Source organism: Heterocephalus glaber, unplaced genomic scaffold, assembly GCF_053883595.1.
Source record: "Heterocephalus glaber isolate CG9 unplaced genomic scaffold, H.glaber_assembly_v1.0 deba00001444, whole genome shotgun sequence".
NCBI lineage: Eukaryota > Metazoa > Chordata > Mammalia > Rodentia > Bathyergidae > Heterocephalus > Heterocephalus glaber.
In genome coordinates this window covers 6,483,384-6,505,712 of record NW_028258297.1, presented here as the reverse complement: position 1 = coordinate 6,505,712, position 22,329 = coordinate 6,483,384, and the positions used below count along the sequence as shown (strand labels likewise).

Sequence of the window (22,329 nt, the reverse complement as noted above, 5' to 3'; positions counted from 1 at the left end):
CTCGGCCCCACAGCTAGGGAAACTGACGTTCAGAGTGACTGCATGATTGGTCTATAGACACTAGGTACTGAGCCTTCACTCTGTTTGGCTTTTTTTTGAGACAGGGTCTCACTGTAGTCCAAACAGACCTCGAACTTGTGATTCTCCTGCCTCAGCCTCCCAGAGTGCTGAGATTACAGGCATTTGTCACAATGCCCAGCTTTCTGGGCTTTTTTTAAAGCTCAAAATTATTAAGTGCCTATCAGGTGCCAACCTCTGGGCTGTCTAACCTGTGACAAGTAGCTCATATAACTTTTCCACAGCTGTGACGGCAGCATTCCTATCACCCAGGACACCAAGACTTGCAGAGGACAGGTGACATGCCTGAGGCCACACAGAGAAGGACTGGGCCCAGGAAGCTGGCCTGAAGCCCTTCTGGTTGGGGATGGGGTGGGGACCTCACCACCCCAGAAGCATCCAGGCACCTCATCCTCCAGCCCGGAACAGCTGCTCCAGGAAGCCCCACCCAAGACAGGCCTTTCACTTTTCACTCCAAAAAGCCGTGGCTCCAGCTCAGAATGTGGTCTGGCTGGTCCTAGGCCCCAGGAGTTCTGGGGCTCCAAAGTAAAAGAAAATCCAGCCTGCAGCCCTGGGTTCAATCCCCAGCACTGTAAAAAATAAGGTCCAGATTAACCCCTAAATTCAAGAATGGGGCCACCAGGGAATCCCAATGCCACAGGGCAGCCTGAGAGGCCTGGCTTGGAAGGACTAGAAGAGGCCTGTTTTGCAGGGTCCTGGAGAATGTGTCCAAAGAGCTGAGACATAAATACATCCAAAAGATGAGTTGATGACCGAGATGTCCGGGTGGAACCTTCCTCTAGAACCAGCTCCCCCGCCCAAAGAAACCATCCTCTTCTTCCAACCACCTCTAGCCCTCTCCCTGCTCTGCCTCTTAGCCATGAAGGCCTGCTTCCCTCCTTGCTTTAGCTTGGCAGACTCCTACTGGCTCTTCAAGGCCTTCAAAAGCCACCTCCTCTGTGAAGTCTCTCTTGAGTGCCCTGTCAGAATTCACAGGAGTACCGGCGAGGCCACTTTTTATCTTTCCCATAGGGCCTCAAAACCACACCTGCCATTAACTTAGCACCTGCTGTATGCAGTCACTGTACCTGTAGTCTCCTTAATCCCCGTAAGGAGACTGCAGGAAAGGCTCGCTGCTCCCAAGTCCCCCACCACCTTTTAAAACTGGAACTCTGAGGCCAAGCCACTTGCCCAAGGCCACACAGCAAGCGCACACTGTAAAGCACATGCAGCCACGCAGGTCACAACTCAGGACTGGCTCACCCTAGACCTCTCAGGGCCACCAAGAGGGAGCATATCCTGTCTCTGGTGCCAGGAAGGGGCCAACTCTTGAGTGGTTAGGCACTCTGTGAACCTGGGCAGGGTGTAGTGGGTGACAGGACCAGCTGCCTCTGGATGTGGCTCCAGCCTGATATTCCCAGCAACTCTGGCCAGGAGTTTCTCAAGCCCAGGGCCTACAATGGACCCAATATGTTGGCCTTGGGGAAAGCCTACCCACACCTGCTTTCTTTTCTGCCTGGCACACATAGCTCCATGGGGCACCAGAGCCCTATAGGCCATTAGGGTGGCTGAGCCCAAGCCCAAGGCTGTGCACATGGGCAGCTGCTCCTCATACACCACCCCTGGCGCCCAGCTCAGGTGGAAAGCCCCTTACAGGCATGGCTGCAAGCCTGCCCCCAAGTACCAGCCTCCATAGGGGACAACCCCGTTTGGGTGGGTTTGTCCAAAGGAAGTGAACCCATCACATTGTCAAGTTTGGGGGTAGGATGTGGCTGCTCCATCCTGGTGGTCCCACTTCCTGGGGGACTGCCAAGCCTGGATCTCTTCCCCTGCACTCCAGGCACAAACCTCCTCCATGCTCAGCTCTGAGCAGATGCCAGGGGTGCAGAGAGGATGCCTTAAAACCCCCTGTATCACAAATGCCCACCCAGGCTCTGCACCTAAAAGCCCAATAGGGAGACGGACCACCAGTCTGGTCAGGGCTGAAAGACAGCACAGGGGGTGGGCAAGGTGTACACCCCAAGCCCACCCTGGCCAAGGGCAGGGGCAGCTTCTTGTAAGAGAAACTGAGTCCAGAGGATTTGACCAGGCACAAGAAGGGGCCATGAGGTCTAGGGGAGGGACTGGCTCTGGGAGAAATGGATAAGAATGTGGGCCACAGCCTGAGGGCCGGTATATAATGGGCTGGGGCCTGGCCACAGCCTTTCCTGACCCTCCACCTGTAGAGGGCTCCTGCCTTGGGCCTGAGCTATAGGCAGCCCCTAGTCAAAGCCACCTGTGTACTCCCTAGAGGCCTGCTCCAAACAGACTGACACCTGTGTTCCTGTCACTGCACCTGCCTGAGCCCTTGGGCAGCCCAGAGTCAGACTCTGGCTGCTTCCTGGCCAGGGACAGGCTAGAGCCCCCTGCCCCAGTGGCCCCATCAGGGGAGTCAAGGTCCCATGACACTTTGCCAACATCCCCTATCAGGTCAGGCCAGCACTGCAGCGGGGGCATGCCCAGCCCTGGCCTTCTGGCTCAGAAGCCCCATCTCAGCCTCAGTCCAGGGCTCTTGTCTCCAGGCACTCTTGGAAAGCAGCAGTGGGCAGAAGTAGCCTTCAGAGACCTAGGCTAAAAGACCAATGGACCTGTGACCCTGGCTGGGACAGGGAGGCCCAGGCAGGATGCAGGTGCCAAGGGCAATGGCTGGGGGCAGGAGAGCTGCCTGTGCCTCCTGTGGGGTGAAGAGCGGCTGGCAAGCCAGCCAGGAGGGGCCCAGCTCCTCCCGCCATGCCAGCCTGTCTCTCTCCAGCTCTTCACTGTGGGATAAATGGAAGAAGCACACACCAGGCAGGAAAAAAGGAGGAACAAATAAAACCCCAAAGCATCCTGCACGGGCTCCCTCAGTGGGTCTGGGCCAAGGCCTTGGCCTGGCTTACTTGCTGCTGCTTTTCCCAGGAAACCACTGGTGCCAAATTTGCATTTACCACAAACAGAGACAACACAATGTCATAATCCTCCTCCTGTCATTCTCCCCTCTTCCTCCTCCCACCTCACTCACAGACTAACACAAAATGACGGCTCCCTCGACAGCCTGAATGAGCAAAGCCCTGGATCTGCTTCTTAATTGTTGGCATTTCTCTTCGGCCTCTGCTCCATGCCCATCGCCCAGCTCAAACCAGACCACCCACTGCCCCCTCCTTTGTCCCGCATCACTGCTGACAAATGGCCTGCTGGAGGTGGGAGAATATGTCGAAATAATTGGGGGGTGAGAGGAAGAAAGCAGCCTCCACCTCCTTCAGCCTCTGTACCTCACCGCTGGGGTCAAGGCGGCCGATGGCTGCCTGGCTGGAGGGTTCAGGGACAGGGACAAGGACAGGGAGTTGGCCCCTGGGACCCTGGCCCCGGGCCTTGCCCTTCACACCCCTGCTTCTGCCCAGGGCTGCTGTGCTTCCAGAGCAGCCCCTCCGGCCCCTCCCCTCCCAGTCGCCCTCTTGGGCACCACTCGGAGCATCCCCCGGGCTCCCCTCCCTCCATCGCTCTTTATGGCAGTTTCAAAGCTGCAGCCGCCACTCAAGCAGCTGCGGCCTTTTGATGGGGACAAGGCAGCAAAGGCCGCCTGGGAGGCCCCCGCCTGGCCGGGCCCTGGCCCAGCTGGCCCCTGCCTGCCCCCGGGGGAGCCTGGGGCCAGGGTGGCGCCGAGCTGCTGAGTGCCCAGCAGGCACACCTCACACACCAGAGCAAACTTTCATGACCCAGGAGAGGCACCACACACCTTACCTTTGCAGCGGCATCCTCCCCTGGCACTTGCCCCAGGCCCCCTGACAGCCCGCTGGCCCAGAGGAAAACAACTCCCCAGCTGAGGCTTGGGAGGAGGAGAAAGGGGAAAGCAGAGAAGAAAAAGGAAAGGGGGCAGTTCCTCCTCTTTCAGTCTCAGCCTCCTTGCTGCTCCTCCTGCCCAAGCCGGCAAGTGAAGTCAGAGGGCCAGGGCGGTGACATCAGCTGAGCCTCTGACATCACAGCCCCTCTCCTCACCTCTGCAGGGTGGAGATGGAGGAGCAGCAGGGAGGAGGAATGGATGGATGAGGAGGGAGGGGAGCACCGATCCCTCCATCGCCCTCAACTTCGAGGAGAGCATGGGGGGGGGGGCATTGAATGTCTAAGAATGCGTTTTATCTCCATAGATGGGGCGATTATGTGTCTATTTATAATTGGCCCCAGAGTGAATGTTTTAAAAGAGGTGAACGCCCACCTCGGGTGAGAATCACCACTCACTACTGTCCTTGGAGGTTGTGAGCTAAAGGCAAATTGTGACAGCTCACAGCGTACCTACTATGTGCGAGGGACTCATGCCCATCACCTTGGGTGGTGAGCACAAAGGCCAGCCAGGGAAGGGCAAAGCAGAACATGAGCCGGGATGCAAGGACAGGAGTCCCAAAGTGGGTGGGAAAGGTCTGCTCAGGGCCAGCAGGGCAGCTTCAGAGCATTTCAAGCCTTCGTGGGCCACTGCAGTGAGGCCCGGCATCTGGCTACTCAGCCCAGTTGACCTCAACAAAGGTGGCCATCAGGAGGGGCAGGGCAGAGCAGTTCCAACTGCCTCGAACCCCAGGCACCATCTCAGGGGGAAGGCAGCAGTGGAGGCCTGGCTTGGGGTCTAGCTCTGCCCCTCCGTGTCTGGTGGCAGTGCTAGTTCCAAGGGGCTGAGTACCTACTGTGTGTGGCCCAGCACCTGACACTTCACACTCCCCCTTTTACTCATGCCAATGCCTGAGAGATAAGCACCAATGCCCTCTGTGCAGAAGGGAAAACCAAGTGCTGGGACAAAACAGGGACCCTTGTGTCCAGGACTAGACTCAGGACCATGGCCAATTCTTGTCCTGCAGTGACCTTGGCATGAACCTCTTGCACCACAGCTGCTCATGCCATCTCCTGTACAGTGCCCACCTCCTCTTCAGACAACCTCGGAGCTCCAGCCTCTGCCCAGAGGGAAAAGACACACAGCTCACCCTGCCATGCTCGCTTCAGCCCTCCACAGCACCTTGCATCTGTCCTGGTGGTGTGCTACTGACAACTGGCTGCCCCAAACTCGGTACATGCCTGCATCTGACCCTCTGCACCCGGCATTGGTGAGGGCCTACTAAGCACCAGTCTGCAGGTATTTCACCCTTCCCACATCAGCACGTCAAGCTGCTCCCAGTGTCTACAAAGTGTTTGCATCCCTCCTCGCCTTTCCTGCATTCTGGAACTAATATTTCCTCTTCAGTTCTTGGGAACCCCACTATGGTGCAAAATCCACCCCAGGCACTCAGTAATCCCGTCTAGTAATTGACTTTACTCAGAGAAGACATGCTTCCAAGTGTGAGTGAGAAAAAGAGGACTGACACCTTCAGGCTGTTCTGTGACCGATCCATGTTCTCCCTCTTGTCTGTGGGCCTTTGCACTTGCTGCACCCTACGCCTGGAACACTTCCACCTCTCCCCACTGCCACCTTTTCCCTCACTACCTGAGGGTCTCAACTTAGACATCCCTTCTACCCAGAAGCCTGGCCCAAGTTAGATGCCACTTTCCGTGTTTGTCCTCCATCCCAGCAGAATCTCAGAAGATAGAAGTGGTGGGAAGAGACAGGGGCTATGAGGCAGATTGCTTGGGTTCAAATCCTGGCTCCACGGTTGGCTGTGTGGCCAGAGACAAGCCACTTCCCCAAGTCCATTTCTCTCTATGTTAAGTTGGAAGCAACAGCAGGAGTGCCCCTCAGTGGGCCTCAGTACAGCAGACCCTCACCAACCCCAGCAGAACCATGCCTGCCTGTTCATCTGCCTGCCTCCCTGCAGTGGAGCTTCGAGATGAACCAAAGACACACATCTGTTTTGTCCTCTGACCCTTGGCACAGTGCCTGCACACCGAAGACCCTCAAGAAACACATACTAACAAGGTCGGAGGAAACAGTGCACTGGAAGGTTTTTCTTTTTTAAGATAAGGTCTCACTTATGTTGTCCAAGCTGGCCTCGAACTTGAGATCTTCCTGTCTCAGCCTCCCAAGTGCTAGATTACAGGCATGCACCACCACACCCAACTTGGACTTGAGAATTTTAATTTAGTTTGGCAGCACCTATATCAGACTGTCTGGTTTTAAATCCTGGCTCTACCATTTCCTTTCTGTGTGATCTGAAGCAATTTACTTAACTTCTCTGAACCACATGTGCCCCACCTGTGAAATGGGAGCATAGAGCCTACCTCATAGGACCCCTGGAAGATGACACGAGATAAAAAATGCAAAGTGCTTAGAGTGTGCAGACACTTAGCAGAAGGCAGATCTACATTTGCTGCCATCATTATTACTTTACCTGATCAGGGTGTGCTTGGTGCCCCAGGAAATAGAACAAAATTGAAGAGCTGGAGTGGGCAGGGGGAAGGAAGTGAGCTTCAGAGGAACACTCGCTGGGCTCCTGCACATACCACACCTCACTTCCTCCCTCTTAAAGCAGGGTAAAACTTCCCCTACGTTTTCAGAATCTCAGACAGGGCATTAAACAAACATGCCTGCTAGTAGTACTGGGTTAGAATCTACACAATAAATATCAGTTCCACCTAGTTCCTTGAACCACAGACACACCCAGTTAGGCAATAACTTCTCAAATACCCAACCATGATTGAGGCAGGATCACAAGTCAAGAGCACAAGATGCAGAAAGGGGCTTAGAAGGGACTGCGGCTATATGGGGAGCCACCAGGAAAGGCTTCCTGGAGGAGGAGATGTGTACGCTGGAGGCTGGGAAGGGCAGAGGGGCACCCAGCCCCAAGGGCAAAGCTGGCATCCAAGGCAGCAACACCCAAGCACACTTAGGTAGGGTGACCCTGTTGCCTCTCTTTGCACCGAGCTTCATTTTCAGAACATTACTGTGGGGATCAAGGCCAACATCAGAGAGACCTGAACAACTGAGCTGGGAGCAAAGCTGGAATTATATGGCCCAACCACTTTGCAGATAAATAAACCAAGGCCCGCAGGACTGAACTGAGTTACCCAGTCACACAGCTAATAAAGAACAGAGCCAGGATCTAACCCAGGCTGTCTAGCTCGAGTCTGGGCTTTTACCCATACCCTCCGCTGGCTGTCATCATAACTTATAGCCATCCCCTCATGCACGCATGTGCCCACCCACCCCATCATGTGTGCAGGCACTCAAGGCAGTGCTTATTCGAGCTCCCACTGCTCCCGGCACAGAGGGGTCTGCAGTGAAGGCACAGCCATCCCACAGAGCTGTGCCTGTCTCGCCCTGACCCCGCCACCTTGCACTGTGCCCAGCTGCTTCAGAGCTCACTAAAATCAGTCCTGGAAAGCCTGGTTTCAGATTTAGCTGTGCAAGACCACAGACCACTCTATTGCTGGGAAACCACAGACCAACCCTTTTCAAAGGCCATTACATCACTTGCATGGGAAAGGGGGAGTGAAGACCATTGATCAGCATCCATTTCTGGACAGAATGATGAGTTGCATGGAGGGCTGAGGCCTCAGGAGCAAAGAAAAGAGATCATGAAAATGAGATGTGGAAATGGTCAGTCCACAGGGCTTGAAGCAATTGAGTGAAAAAGTGCAACAGTTGAGTGCTGTCACTATGAGAACTTTTGGCAAGCCAGTCGACTGGGCAAAGAGGAAGCAAACCCACTATATGTGCTAGGTGCCCTTTAGAAGTCCTTCTGGGGCTCCCAGACCTTTTCTTGCTAACTAAGCCTAGTGCTCCATTTCATGCCCACTGTACTACTCCATCCCAAATGGCTGGCACAACTGTCCTATTCTGCAGATGAGACTGAGGCTCAGAGAAAGCAAGCTTGCCCAAGATCAACACAGGACTGGTTGGCTCCAAAGACAAGATATCCTCCCTCAAAACCAGGTCTGCCTTGCCTATTCTTCAGTTTTCTCAGTGCTTAAAGAGAAGACGCTGGGGAAGATCAGGAGGCACCATTCCAGGCCTGGCCTTGGGGGAGGCCAGACTGGGGCTGAGGGCAGGGTGGAGAGCCAGGCAGACAATCTCCAACCCACACCACCATCAGCTTCATCTCACCACCACCAGAACCCTGAGTTAGACTATAAAATGATCCCAGAACAACAGATCTTACAACAAGATTCAGCTTTTCTGGCTTGGGCCCCCATTTCAGGGAGGGGAGGTATTTTTATACCCATTTTGTTTGTTTGTTTGTTTTTTGGTACCGGGGATCGAACTCTGGTCCTTGAGCTTGTGAGGCAGGCGCCAGAACCACTGAGCTAAATCCCCGGCCCTCTATACCCATTTTATAGATGGAGCCAGATTCCAATCAGTACTCTCTCTGCCATTGTGCTCCCTCCACACACTGCAGGAGGCCCCAGACAACAGATCTACCATTGTTCGAGGAGTAGAGATAAGGCAAGAGGAACTGGTGGTTGCGGAAGTCAGATTATTAGATTTATTAAGAATGGTTCCCCAAGGTCTCCACACACAAAGCCACTCCTCCAAAATGCTCACACCCTGTTTGCTCCTCTCTAAAGTGGGATAGGAGGAATCATTATTTTCACCTGAGCTAGCAGGGCAGAAATCACACATTCCATTCTACAGATGAGGAAAACGAGGTGTGAAGTGAGCAGAGACACTACAACTCTGGGATCTGTGAACCCGAATAGAGGAGAGCAAAGGGAGAGAAAGGCCTGAGGAGTGGGCTCCGGGTGGGCTGTGATTCTGAACAGCACACTTCTATCAGCTGGCAGTCTGCCAATGGCAGTAAACAGGGGTGATCTGCCCACCCACGGCCACCAGGAGCCTGGAGCCTGGAGCCTGCCCCGGGCACAGCTGCTACCCTGGCAGACCCCCAAAGAGCCCCCCAAAGAATCGCTGCGCTCCTAAGCTTTTTTCCCATTCCAAACATGCCAGAGCCCCGTGGACCCCGGAGGCTGCTACTTAGCGCCAGATTAATCACACCAAATTCTCCATCCAGATATTGCGTGCAGGCCGAACTCCCACCGCTAATCGCCGTAATATTCTCCTCGGCGTGTGCAACCGGCCGGGGCGATGTTCCAGGAATATTAATTCTCCACAGCCAGCTCACTCCCACTGCACGCATGCGCCCCCTGCACTGCCTGATGCTGCTGGAGGAGCTGGGGTGGGCTGAGGGGAACACAGCCTGCTGGAGGCAGGAACAGGCCCCAGCCCTCCTCGGTGACCAGGTCAGCCAAGTGGAAAGCAGTGGCCCCAAGGCCTGGCCAAAGTGTAATTGCTGGGCCAAAAGTGAGCTTCTGCCTACCCCCATTCATCCTCCCCACCCCCCCAGTCCTGACTCCCAGCCCCTGCCCTGGGACCCACAGGAGGCACAGGGGCCCTGAGAAGCCATGCACCAGGCCTTCTGATGTCCTCTCAACAGCAGTGCTTTCAGGAACCGGCAGCAAGGGATCAGCTAATCCAAACCGTCGCCCCCACCCCGCAAAAAAAAGACACACAAAAAAGAATGAAAATCTTTCATCTACTCAAAATATAAAAATGTGGGTGGCAGAGGAGACCCCAGTAAAGGGAGTTTCAGCTCAGCTGTGGGTCTCACCAGGCCTGGAGGGGACAGGCTGGTGTCTGTGGGAGTGGACCTCAGCTCCAGACCCTCGCTTAGCACAAGGAGGGGCATTCTCCCCAGAGCATGGCTGGGAATCTCTGGAGGCCAGGAGGGCCTCTCCCAAGCCAATGGGATCCAGGGGTGCCTTAAGTGCTGGGCTTCCCCCTTTGGCGGGATGAAGGACTGGCCCATACTGGGGGTTCCCGGAAAGTCTGGCAACCCAAGGAAGAGGAGAGTCTCCCAGAGCACATGGGGACCAGGGGACCAGGCCTTCTGCCCACCTGACCCACTGATGCCCCTAGAACAGCAGCAGGAGGAGCCCCATCTTCATGGGCTTTGCAAAGTGCCCCCTCATGACCTCCTTTGGTTGAGTCCCAGTAAGACAATAGGAGGCAGCTTTATGCCTGTTCATGAGTAAGGAAGCTGAAGCACAGATATTCAGGTGGCCCAGCCAGGTCAGGCTCAAGGCTGCCAGCATCAAAGCCAGGGCCCTTTTCCCCATCCCACCATGCAGCCTCCCTATATGCCCAGTCCTTCCCATCAGGGACTCCATCTCCTTTCCTCTGAAATGATCTTTAAGGCCCTCCTGGCTCCCATATCCCATCCAACAAGCACGCACATTTATGGAGCACCTACTGTGTCAGGCTCAGGGATCCAGAAATGGAAGTTCCTTACTGAGTTCATAGTCTCGTGGGAAGAAAAGTAAACCGATGTCCACAGTCCAGCCTGGCCTAAAGAAGCAAGTGTTGCGGGGCTGTGTGAGGATCTGGGGTTCAAATTAATCTCTTTCCTGCACAGATTAAGAGAACTGATGCATGGACCATAAACGTAGGCAATGGAGAGAAGGCCCCTGGCTCCATGGCGTCCTCACAGCAGGGAGGGACACCAGCTTCTCCCTTTCCCGGGCAAGGGCCAGGCTCCTGCCACACACCACCACACACATGAGAAACCCAAAGGCCTTCCCTCCCATCTCTCAGGCAAGGAAACTGAGGCTTAGAGACAAAGCACAAACGAACAGTCATGGGCCCCTCCTGCAGCTGGGCTTACCATCCATAACCTCATAGGGGCGAGTTCACCCAGGTCCCAAGGCCAGGAGGAAGCAGCACCTAATGGCAGTGAGTTCGGGGTCTGTAAATTCCCTGTCCTCTCCCGGAAGCCCCAGTGCTCAGGACAGCATGTGTTCCCAGAGCCCTTAACCTGTCCTGCACGCTGCATGGACCAGTGTTGTTCCTGGGACCCGCTTTACACTTGAGGACTCTAATGGAGAGCTGGGACTCCAAAGGGACTCAATAGGGCTCCATCCTGCCCTCGAGGAGGAGGGAACATCCTAGCATGTCAACTGTAACCTAGGAGGGTCCTGGGATCCAAGGGAGCAGGCAGCAAATGGGCCTGGGAAACCTCACAATTCCCACAGGAGGCAGTGCTCGGGCAGAATCCTGAAGGTCAAGGAGACCTGTTGGGGGGTCTAAGGTACCCCATAGATCTGGACCCTGTGACCCACGAGGAGGCCCAGTTAGGACTCTCAGGTCTCCTGGTTCTAGGCCAGCCCTGAATGTCTGTCCTCTACACCTCCAAGGCATGTGTACGAACAAGTCTGACTACAGGGGGCGGAGACACAAGGCTAAATGCCCTTCCCTTCTCCTTGCCCTGGATCCCAGATCTCACACCCCCTACACCGCCCAGGGGCTCCCCACCAGGAGTAGCAGGACCTGTGTCTCAGGGACTGGGCCTTGAAGGGAGGCAGAGGGCCAGGACCTGGAGCAGACTGATAAATACCCTTCCTTGGCACCTTCCCCAAAACATTCAATGGTTTAGAATGCTGTCCCTCTGCTCCTGGGACAGGGGGCAGACATAGATCTGGACCTAGTCTCCCCACTCCTGGCTGTGACTCTGAGTGAACCACTTCCCTGCTCCAAGCCTCAGCTTCTCAGTTTGCTTATCTGAAACATGGGCTGACCACATCTATCCTTTCAAGTACTGCCAGCTTTCAGAGTGTTCAGTTGTCACAAAAGGAGTCACAAACAGAGGGAACAAAGACTGACTGGCTCCTTCTCTAGGGCTGAGCATTTAAGCAGAACTAGGGGAGTAAACAGGGCCTGTCCAGGACAAGAAATTCACATTTTTACCTCCTTTCTTGCTCATGACAACCTGAAGAGGGACTGCTGTCCTAATTTCACAGGTGAGAATTTGCTGGCAGAGAGAGGGACTGGCCCAAGGTCACTGCTCCAAATCCCAGGTGTGCCTCACTGGACTCTATAACAGGGCACTTCCAGGCTAATGGGAAGGGGTGGACAGAAAGGCTCCCCGAATCTGCCCCAGCCTGAAGGCCTGTCCTGGAGAGGAAAGAGGGTTAGCCATGGCCCAAGGCCCTGCTGGGGAAGAAAAGAGCCCCTCACTCTGGCAATGGTGGGGCCTCCTTTTGAAAGCCAGGAAGCCACAGAACCCCAGAACAGGACCCAGGACGGAGGGGAAGTGGGCACGTGTGGCAGGCAAGGCTCTGCGGGGACTGCCCGAGGGCGCTCCCCCAGGCCGCAGCGAGCGCACTGCACCAGCGGCCCCACCGCCTGCGCGCTCCGCTCCGGCACCTGCCAATCTCAGCCCGAGGCCCCAGCCCCTGCCCTCTCTCCCGGAGGACAGATAATTCTCTCGCTTTCCCAGCCTGACAAAATAACTAATGCTAACTCAATAAAGTCCCCCTTGAAGGTTTTTAATTACCAGCCTGAGCTGAAGACTAAAGACTCCAGGAGTGCCAAGGAGGCCTGGAGAGGCTGATGGGGAGGGGGATGACACGACCTCCCTCGGACCCCAAGAGGGCAGGGCCAGGCCGCTGCTGTCCAGGGTGCTGGGCCCGGTGGTCACGCAGATTTAGGATTCCTGCTTGCAACAGCGGCCACTGAGCGAAGCCCATCTGGGCTGCTGGCAGGAATTTGCAGAGTCTCTCCTTGAAGCTGCAAGGCCAACCACGAAGTACATGCTGAAGTCCCAACTGAAAAGACGAGGACAATGAGGCCCAGAAGGAGGCAGGGCCTGCTGTGGGCACCAGCCATGCCTGGATCGGAAGGTTTCCCCAGGTGTCAGGCGCAGTACAAACCAGTGGTGTGGAATGGAGGGCCCGAGGGCACAGAGGCTGAGCTCAGGATCTGGGCCTAGGGGTTCAATGGCTTCAGCAGTGCAGGAGGCAAAGGCAGCCCCAGGGGCCTCCAAGGCACAGGCAGCCCAGTCAGCCCCACCCCAAATACCACTGGCCACAAGACAAGAGGCCTGAGACTCCATGAGGAAACCCATTGGTACTGAGAGCCGATTTGGGGCACAACACCTAATGCTCACCCAGGTACTTCCTCCTGGAGAAAAGAACACTTCTGTCCCTAAACAACCTCCAAACCCCTCTCTTACTGCAGCTGGCCCATGAGCTGACCCAGCCCTTGCCAGCTGCCCCCAATCCACCCTCCCCAGCTACAGGCCTTCCTTCAACATGCCAAGCCCATGTAAGCCTCGGGATGTTTGCCCTGGCTGTTCCCCCTTCTGGGACACTCTTATGTTTTTGCAAAACTGCCTCATGACCCTTGTTCAAGTCACAGCCACAAGCACACCTCCTCAGATAAGCCTTCCTTGGGGCTGGGGATGTAGCTCGGGGGTGGGGCACTTACCTAGCATGTGCAAGGCCCTGGGTTCAAGCCCCAGCACCACAAAACAAACCAAAAAAATTCTGATAAGCCTTCCTGGAACTCCCACCTTGGCCTTCTCTGTCAAGGGTGGCTGCCAGCAGAAAACCAATACAGCCTTCAGCCTGCACCCATTCATCAACCCCTACTCCAGGCAGCACCCCACGCAGAGCAGCCAGCTCCCCACATGGTGCCCTCAATGCTCAGACCCCGGCCTGTAAGGGTTCCAGTCTTGCCTTGGCCACTGACGAGCTGCAAGTGGAACTGCTCCCTTGTCTATGAAGTGGGGGGAGAATCATCCTTACCTCAGTGGAGTTTGTGACACCTGTGTACAGACTCAGTACAGTGCCTGGTGTGTGAGCCCTTGGTGTTGCCTAGCAACAGCAGAGTTACCACCATCATCTTCAGCAGCAGCCCATCCTCCTGAACTCACCACAGGAGCACTACACCCTTTGCCCCCAGCACAGGCCTGGACCTGTGGACACTCTGGGGTCCCGACGGTGTGTGTGGCCTGTGAGACAGGCCATGAAGGTATAAACTGGTACCATTTTCTGGATTCAGACATGGAGGCTCCAGGAGGCTCTGCCCTGCTCCATGGACCCTCAGCCCTGGCTGTGCTGATTTTGCTGTTGCTTCTACAAATCTGCTCTTCCAGGCTCTGTGGAGGTCCTAACTTGGGGGGCAAGGCTGGTACAGCTGTGCCCAGCCCACCAAGGGAAGGCTGCAAGGGGCATTGGAGGCCCCAACACCCAGCCCTGCCTGGAGTCTCCTGGCTGGGTTCACAGCCCTGCAGCGCAGGAGCTGCTGCCCACCAGCCGGCCCCCTGGCATTGGGCCCGGGATGGCAGCCAGCCGGGAGAGGAAGCAGCTTGGCTGGCAGCCAGTTCACAGTGCCCGAGCTGTCAGCCAGGAGGCAGGCCAGGCAGGGCTGAGACCCCCGTTCCCACAATGGGACCCCGGCCAGGCCACCAGGAATGGTTCATGTCCCTCCTCATGACTACAGCTTCAAGGGGGCCCTGTTGATGCCAGCCCCAGGCAGGGCATAGGGAATGATCTTGCTGGATGGGGACCCAGGAGGCCCTGTCCCCACTTAATATTCAGCTCAGCTTTTCACAAATGACAACTACAGTAGAAGCACCATGTAGAGCAGGAGGAGATTTTCAAGTCATATAATGATAAAAACAGCAACAACCACAGCTAACATTGACCAAGCACTTACTCCAGGCCTGGTGTCTCATGTGTCTTATGTGCTGGGGCACTGACTCCTCCCAGAGAAAGATGCTATAATTAGCAGATGTAGTAACTGAGCTCAGAGAGGTACAGTAACTCATCCAGAGCCACACAGCAAGCGGGAGGAGGGGTCAGGATTGGAACTCAGTCCCCAGAACCTGTACCCCAACCTTTACACTCCACTGGCTGGAGCAGGCCCAGGGCCCCACATTACATGTCCCAGCTGCGAGGTTTCGGGCAAGGAAGTTGCTCCTTGGTAAAATGGACATAGAGAGGGCTACACTGCTAAGCTGCCCAGGAGCTGAAGACAAAAACAGGCAAGGAACCACCACCCATCACCCAGCTGGCCTGGGCTGAGGACCCATCCCCTAAACACAGATGGGGATTGGTCATCATCACGGAGCTTTGGGAAAGAGGAGTGGCCCAGGACAAGGACGGCTCATCAGAGTGCCCTCCCCCAGCTCCTGGGCACCACCATGCCCAGGTTAGAGGGCCTCAAGGCTCAGCCCCCTCCTTGACCTCCTTTCCCAGCCCAGACAAGGCAGACTCAGGAAGTCTGGCCCCTCGTGAGCCAAGAAGTCAGATACACACATGCAGATGAGTCTCGTGTGAACCCCTCTTGCCCCACTGACCACCACAAAAAGGCTCGGGTTCTGTGTCTCTTGTCCCCATCCCCCAGCAGCTTGGCACCTGTGGGGCAGAGCCACCACTCCTGGGCAGTGTCGAGGAACCTCAGCACTCACAGCAAGAGCCGTGCGACTGACATGGGGAGAGCAGGCATCTGTGAGCATGCTGGTTCAGGGCTGGGCTCTGGGGGTGCAAAGATGAACACTCAGTCCAGCTGCTCACATCTGTGCACAGTGCTGGAGCCTTTTCATCATCTGTCTTCTCAAACTACTTAAAACAAGCCCGTGGGAAAGAGGGCACTGCCACTATCTCCATCTGTCACCATCCCAGAGAAGGCCAGAGACTTACTCAAAGCTGCACAGCTCAGCAGGGTGCACACCAGACCCTGAGATTCCTTCCACCAGATTCCCAGACCCTGAGCAGCTGCTGCTGAGGAGGCGCCCTAGGAGGCAAGAGGGGCCCCAAAGTCACTAAGGTGCCCAAGAGTGAAGCAGGGCAGAAACCACAAAGAAAAGGGAAGGCTGCTGAGAGGTGGCTAAACCCCCTGGGGCTCCATGGAAGTTTGTCCTGCCCAGGCTCCCTCAGCAGAGGCTTGGGCCTCAGACCTCCTGGTAAGGCCCCCACCACTGAGTCTGGGGTGGTGCAGTGACGGTGCTGGACAGAGGGTACAGGGCCACTGATGCCTTCGTTCCCTGAGAATGGCCAGCCACGCAGTAGGCCCACTGACCAACCGGCATGATCAGTCTTGCCCTCACTGCTTTTGTCTCCTTCGCCTTTCATGTCCTGCCCCCAACGAGGCAAATTTAACCACAGAAAGTGAAGTAGAATGGGCTCAGGGCAAGCCAGTCCTGAGCTGGCCCTGCAGCTGGTAGTGGGAGGGCACTGGCCAGCACACGAGGCACCCCCTGGTATGTCACACAGGCACAGCGAATGACTGACACAGGGGCTTCTACACCACCGCCTGCCCTCTGAGAGGGGTAGTGGGGCTCAGAGAGCTCACTGGACAGACCTGGACCCAGGCCCTGAGAGGCCACGGGAGGGCTGGCCGGAGACTGTGGCAACTGGCACACAGACGAGCAGCAGGGGCCCCACAGAACCCGACTCAGCCCTTCTCCCTCTACCCACCCCCTCCGCAGGTGCTGGCTGCCTCTTCGTCTGCATCCCACACACCCTAGGTGCAGCTCACTCCCACATTCCTATCTCACTCTTCCTCTCCTGCAGGCCAGCCTCCAATGCTCCAGGGCCTCAGTTTCCCCTCAAGATAAAGAGCCGCAACCCCAAATTGGGCAGCCCTGGCAAAACAAAACATGCTAGCAGTAGCTGGTCACCCCGTGGGACTTAGGCATGGAGGAATGCCATTCCTCCCCAGGGGGCAACACCTCCTTGGTCACCAGTCACTCTTCACTTTCTGCCCCAGCTGGCGAAGCTGCAACCTCTGTACCCCAAACTTTAACCTTCTGAGGGTGAATCACCTGGGTCTCACCAAGCCAGGTAAGTAATGGCAGGAGCAGAGCACAATTAGTAGGTACCTGGAGGGGCTGGGTAGAGAACAGCAGAGGAGGAAGTGGAGGGGAAGGGGAGGGGAGAAGAGAGGGGTGGGAGGGAAAAGTGGAGGGGGTGGAGGAGGGGGAGAGGGAGCAGAGGAAGAAAGGAGGGGAGGGACCGAGGGGGAGGGGCGGCTGCAATCACCACAACATCAAAGCCTTCCCAGCCGCAGAGCACAGTCACGTGCAGCCTCGTTCCTTAGGTTCCTTCACTGGGAGAAGCCGCTGGGCCTGGGGCTGCTGAAGGAATTTTAAAACAAGGCAGATTGTCTAGAATATTGGGGGGTTGGGGGAGAATGCAGTTTTATCTTCTGGCAGAGAATGGGGAGGTGGTTCAGAAATCTGTCCCCCAGGCCAGGTAGAGAGTGGCAGGGGCAGAAGGGTTCCTGCTCAGGGCCCAGGCAGGGGGCAAAGGGCAAGAGCACCCAGCTCCTCCTGTTGGTGCAGGCTGCTGGCTGGGCCAGCAGGAAGCTGGAAATCTGGGTTTTTATGAGAAAACCTTCTTCATTTGAATATTGGCTTAAGTTAAACACACACACACACACACACACACACACACACACACGGAAAACTGGCCCAGGACCTCAGCCAGGTTGTGGCTTCTGATGGGCTCCAATCCAGTTTCACAGGTGGGGACACTGAGGCCCAGAGAGGGGAAGGGGCTTGCCCAAGGTCACAGAGTGGGCACTGAAGGAACAGGCCCAGAACCTGGCATCAGAACTCCCAGTTCAGGCAGCCAGGCTGGTCTGAGGTGCCAGGAACTCCAGGGGCAGGGCTTTGGCTGCTGAGGAACGGGAAGGGTGGGGATGTTAGTGACAAGGGTCTCAGAAACCCCCAGCACAGGGCATACCCACCTCTCACATTCCACCCTGACCCTGCTATGCCCTGGCAGCCTCTGCTCCCTGGGCCACAGCCTGCTGTGTGCACTCTCAGAATCAGGCCAGGACAGGAACAAGTTAGGACCTCTGTGGAGGGGGCAGCTGCTATTGTGGGGTGGTGGCAGAGACATATCCTCCAAGGAAGGTACCAGGGCAGGGCCCAGGGAATTCTAGGCACAAAAAACAACATCTGCCTTCCCCAAGGTGGGGTGCAAGTGGATGCTGGTAGCCAGAGGCATGGCTGGATGGGAGCTTCAAAAGCCAGACTCAGGCACTAGAGATATGTTTATCTCAAGGGCTCTGGGGAGCCCTGGGAGGTGTGTGAGCAGGAGAGAGGATGGCGCAGATGCTCACTATGGGGGTATCAGGACGTCATGGAGCTGGAAATATTGTTCTAGAAGTTGCTCATTCTTCAGCAAATACCTACTGAGCATTTACTCTGTCCCAGGAGACAGGTGAGCCAGACAGGAAGTGCCCACCCTCGTGTGGCAGGGAAGCAGAGGTGAACATCACACCCCCACCAACAGCACAGGGAGAGGGGCTGTCATGGGGCCCCAGGGAGGACTGTTCCCAGCAGGGGGACTGTGAAGGCCCAGTGCACAGGCGAGAGGCAGCCAGGGATGGGCAGGGGCTATGTTGGAAGCACTAGAGCTTCTAGACTATATCTCAAAGGTGATAGGGACCTCCACAGGGGTGCAGGCAGGAAAGGGAGACCCAGTGCTTGGCTCTCTAGGGCTGCACAGTCTCCCGTTCCCCTGTTGGATACCGTTCTTATGGTAGATTTCTGTTCTGGTCAAGGAAACATATTCCAGTGCACATAGCCACACGGGGTGCATATGCAGGACTGAGGGCTGGAACACGGTGGCTGCACAACCTGGCAAGTCCATCAGCCTGAGGAACTGCTGGGGGCACAGAAGTCCATGCTGGCCCAGCTGTGATGCTGCAGTTGGCATGGGGGGCCAGCTGAAGGGACAGCAGGGAAGGGGCTGTGCTCAGGAGAGCTGAAAGGGGACTGTGCACTGAGCAGGACCTAGAAGCTACTAATAACAGCACTATCAGATGTCATGAGCCCCATTCTCCAGATGGGGAAAATGAGGCTGGGGCTCACAGCAAAGGCAGGACCAATAACAGACAGCAGCAGTAGGCCCGGTGGTGGCTGAAGTGGGGTTTTGTGGAAGGGGAGAGGATGGGACAGAGCAGGCAGACTTCTCCCTTGATCCTGGCCAGGAACAGCAGGAGGTGCGGGCCAAGGGTGCAAGGAGAAGGCACGGGCCATGCACTTCTGCTCTTCCTCTGTATCCCGTCCTGGGGGGCAGATGTGTTTGGGGGGGAGAGGCTCAAGACAGACCTCTAGCTTTCGAGGGCTCACACCATCCAAGCCACACAGGGAGGCCACGAACCCGTCTTAGGGATGAAAAAACCAAGGCCAGAAAAGGCTTTGCCAAGATCACCGACCAGTAAGCGGCAGAAACAAGAACTGGGCCCTCTCTAAGCCCTCAATGGGGGGCATTTTCAATGCCTCACACAGAGCCTAGGGGCAGGGAGGAGAAAAAACAAGGGAGAGAAAGAAGGTAGCGTTGGAAGGACCCCACCCCATCAACAGCCTCAAATCACACGTCACATGGCACCTCCCACACGTGTCCCACTCGGCCAGGTAGGGGCAACTTCAGGCTGGGACCATGTCTGGCTCCACCTAGCCTCCAGCCCTGGCACTCAGTTGGTTTTAAGCCACTGGAGCAAATTATTCATGGAAACAACCATCCCAGCCACCTATCGGACGGACGCCTGCTTGAGCCGAGCTCTGTAATGCGGGATCTGACTTAAACCCTCACCCTCACCCTGTAAGCTGGGGGTTATTCCCATGAGGTACCAAGGGGAAAACGGAGGCCCAGAGAGGCCTAGCCCCTGGCCCAGATCATTCAGAAACACAGTGCTTTTGCTCAGGCAGGGCAGGGATCCAAGCACTTGGCAGTTATTTCCCATCTGACGTGCACACAGCCCTTGGGCAGCTGTTACCATGTCCCCATTTTCCAGACCAGGGCATGGACGCTAAGAGGATGTCAACAATTTGCCTGATGTGTACAAGGGCTGGGAACCCACTCCGGGCCGTCTGGTCCCACTTCGAATCACTGCTCAACACCATTTCCCAGCCTGGTGAGGAAGGGAAAGCCCACCTCGCACCAGGGCTGCTCTTGGCAGCCTGCACCCTTTCCACACTCACCCAGGGGACCCTTGTGAAGGAGAGGTGGGTCTGTGGGCAAGAGAGGCGTGCACAGCTTAGAAATGGTTCACGCCAAATTGGGGGAGGAGGAGGAAGGGAAGGAAGAGGGAGGAAGAGGAAGGGAGAAGGGACATGTTGGGGAGGAGGAGTGACGAACAGAAAAGGAGGCGGCAGGGAGGAAGGGGTGAGGAAGAAAGGGCAAGGAAAGGGCAAGGAAAGGACGGGCAGGCCTCCCCCAGCGCCCAGGAGACCACATTCCCCTCCAGCTGGGGTTGAGGCTGCAGCCTGCCGAGGCCAGGAAGGTCTGCCCCGCCCCGTCCCTCCACTCCAAGAACACCGAGGTTGGTTCTCAGCCAACCCAAAGGTAGCACCCTTAGGTTTGGTGGTGATGGGGCCATAGTTCAGTCTGATAGGAAGCAGGCTGTGCCCCACCCCCTCCCGCCCAGCCCAGCCGGGCCCGCCGGGAGATCCCCATCTGGGCTGTCTACTTAATACCCCATTACCGGAGAAAATATCCAGCTAGCTCCCGCCCAGCCTCAGCTGCCCATCCCTCAGGAAAGAGCAAAGCTGTGCTAGAGTCCCACCTAGAAACTCTGTAAATAGATGGCCGGCTTGGGGAGAGGCAGGTAGGGACTGCGGGGGTGGGAGGAGAAACTTGGTTCTGGGATGGGGGCTCCATTAGCTGGCAGGTGGGGCAAGGGCCCTAGGCTTGGAAAGGAAGGGCCACATCCTGGCATGAGCACCTTAACCTGGGGCATCAGCTCTGTCCCCCCTGCCTTACCCTAAAGGGGTCCCCAACTCCAGGAGAGGACCAGGTACCTCACTCACAAGGCCTGCCACACTTTGTGCCCATTCACCGTCCCTCTTGACCTTCATGGTGGGTATGATCAGTCCCTACCTGTGCCAGGCAGGTGTTCTGACTTAATACCACCAGTGAGGTAGGCAGAAGCATCTCACGTTATAGCTGGGGAAACTGAGGCACGGGGGAGCAAAGTGAGGAGCTCTGGGTTTTGGCTGCTTGCTGTCTGGTCCTCCAAATTGAAATGCTCAGTTTCCACAGGGGTGGCGTGCTGCTTTGTGGGTGGCCTTGGTGGGATGTGAACCAGGTGTGGTCTCTCCAAGGGAGGCTGACAGCCACATCCTGTACAGCCAAGCGACGGGGCCCTCTTCTAGGCTGAGGACTGGAGTGCCCAGAACTCCAGCTTAATGTGGCCCCAGGTCCCACCAACAGCCCTGTGCCCTGGGGTCTGTCTCCATAGCCTGTGCTCTTCCCAAGGCAGGAAGCAGGTTCAGAGAGGCTCAGAGACCCCTGGAGGATGCACAGCCTTTGGGGAGATCTGGATACACCGCAGACCCTCTCCCAGTCCACTTGTAGGAGAGAGTGAGAGCTGCCCTGAATACCACCTGGATCCCCCATGCTGTCTTCCCAAGCCATGCAAACACAACCCACACCAAACTCCCCCTGCAGTGCCATGTCCTGCTCCCCAAGGCTGCTGGTGGGGCAGTTAACTAACTGGCCCAGTTGGCTCATTCATACTAAGAAGCGACTACTTCCTCTTATGCAGACCACCTCCCTTCTCCCCAAGCCCTCCTCTTCCCCCCACCCAGGAAGACTGGCACTGTCACCCTCCACCCTTCCTGGTCCTCCTGTGTCCCCCTCCCAAACGCTCCCTACACTGACCACCCACCATTCTCTCTAAACTGCACATCTGATCAGGTGTCTCCAATTCCCAGGGGAGACTGAACTCACTCCAGACACCTGGCGTATCCCGTAAGTCCATGCTGTTATCTCCCAAGGGGCTGCTTAGCCACCATCTACGGGATAAACGGATGGATAACACTTTGTTCCTAAGCATGTGCAGTTGCACAATGGGGACTTCTTCCCCACTCATATCCCATCCACCCCTCCAGACACTGGCCTCTCTAGACTGCCCATTCTCTGGTCTCCATCCTGCCCGGCCTGCCCAGCAGGGCCCCTTAGCTGGACGTCATTAGTGTGCCCCACCTCCCTGGGGGCCGCCTCTCCTCCTGGGACCACCTCTCCCCCAGCCCTCTTCCTGGGAGGCAGGAAGAGCCCACGAGAGGGACCCACTGCCCAGGAGCCCATGCAGTGGACACGGAGGTGCAGAGGGCAGGAGCGTCTTCACACAGCACCCAAAGGGACCCTGACAAGTCCCCACCTCTACTTTTTGCCACTGGGGATGCAGCACCAAGTACAGGGCGAACCAAGCAATTTTCCAGACCTGGTGGGGCTCAGCAAGCCAATCTGAACACAGAATAAACCTCTGGCCTCTGTGAGGGGCACAGCCAACAGTTCCAGTGCAGCAGTTACCACCGCCCCCGCCCCCCAGGCAGGGAGCATGGCTGGGCCAAAGATGCCGCTTGCTGCCAATTCCCCGGCTCAGCAGAAAGCCTCCATTTTGCAGGGAGAAATTAATGAAAGGGAGAAGCCTGGGAAATTACGAGTTGCCACCTGCAATTTCTCCTTCCAAGGAAAGTGGAGCGATGGCTGATTAAAGCTGCAGCCGCCCTGCCAGGCTGGGCCAGCAGCTGAGGATCGTCAGCC

The 22,329-nt window shown here is 56.5% G+C and overlaps 1 protein-coding gene across 1 annotated transcript in view; it reads right to left on the bottom strand.

The window, feature by feature from the left end:
- Positions 1-22,329, bottom strand: part of Tcf20 (transcription factor 20) — a 153,682-nt gene that overhangs the window by 99,979 nt on the left and 31,374 nt on the right. The gene's annotated exons all lie outside the window — the stretch shown is intronic.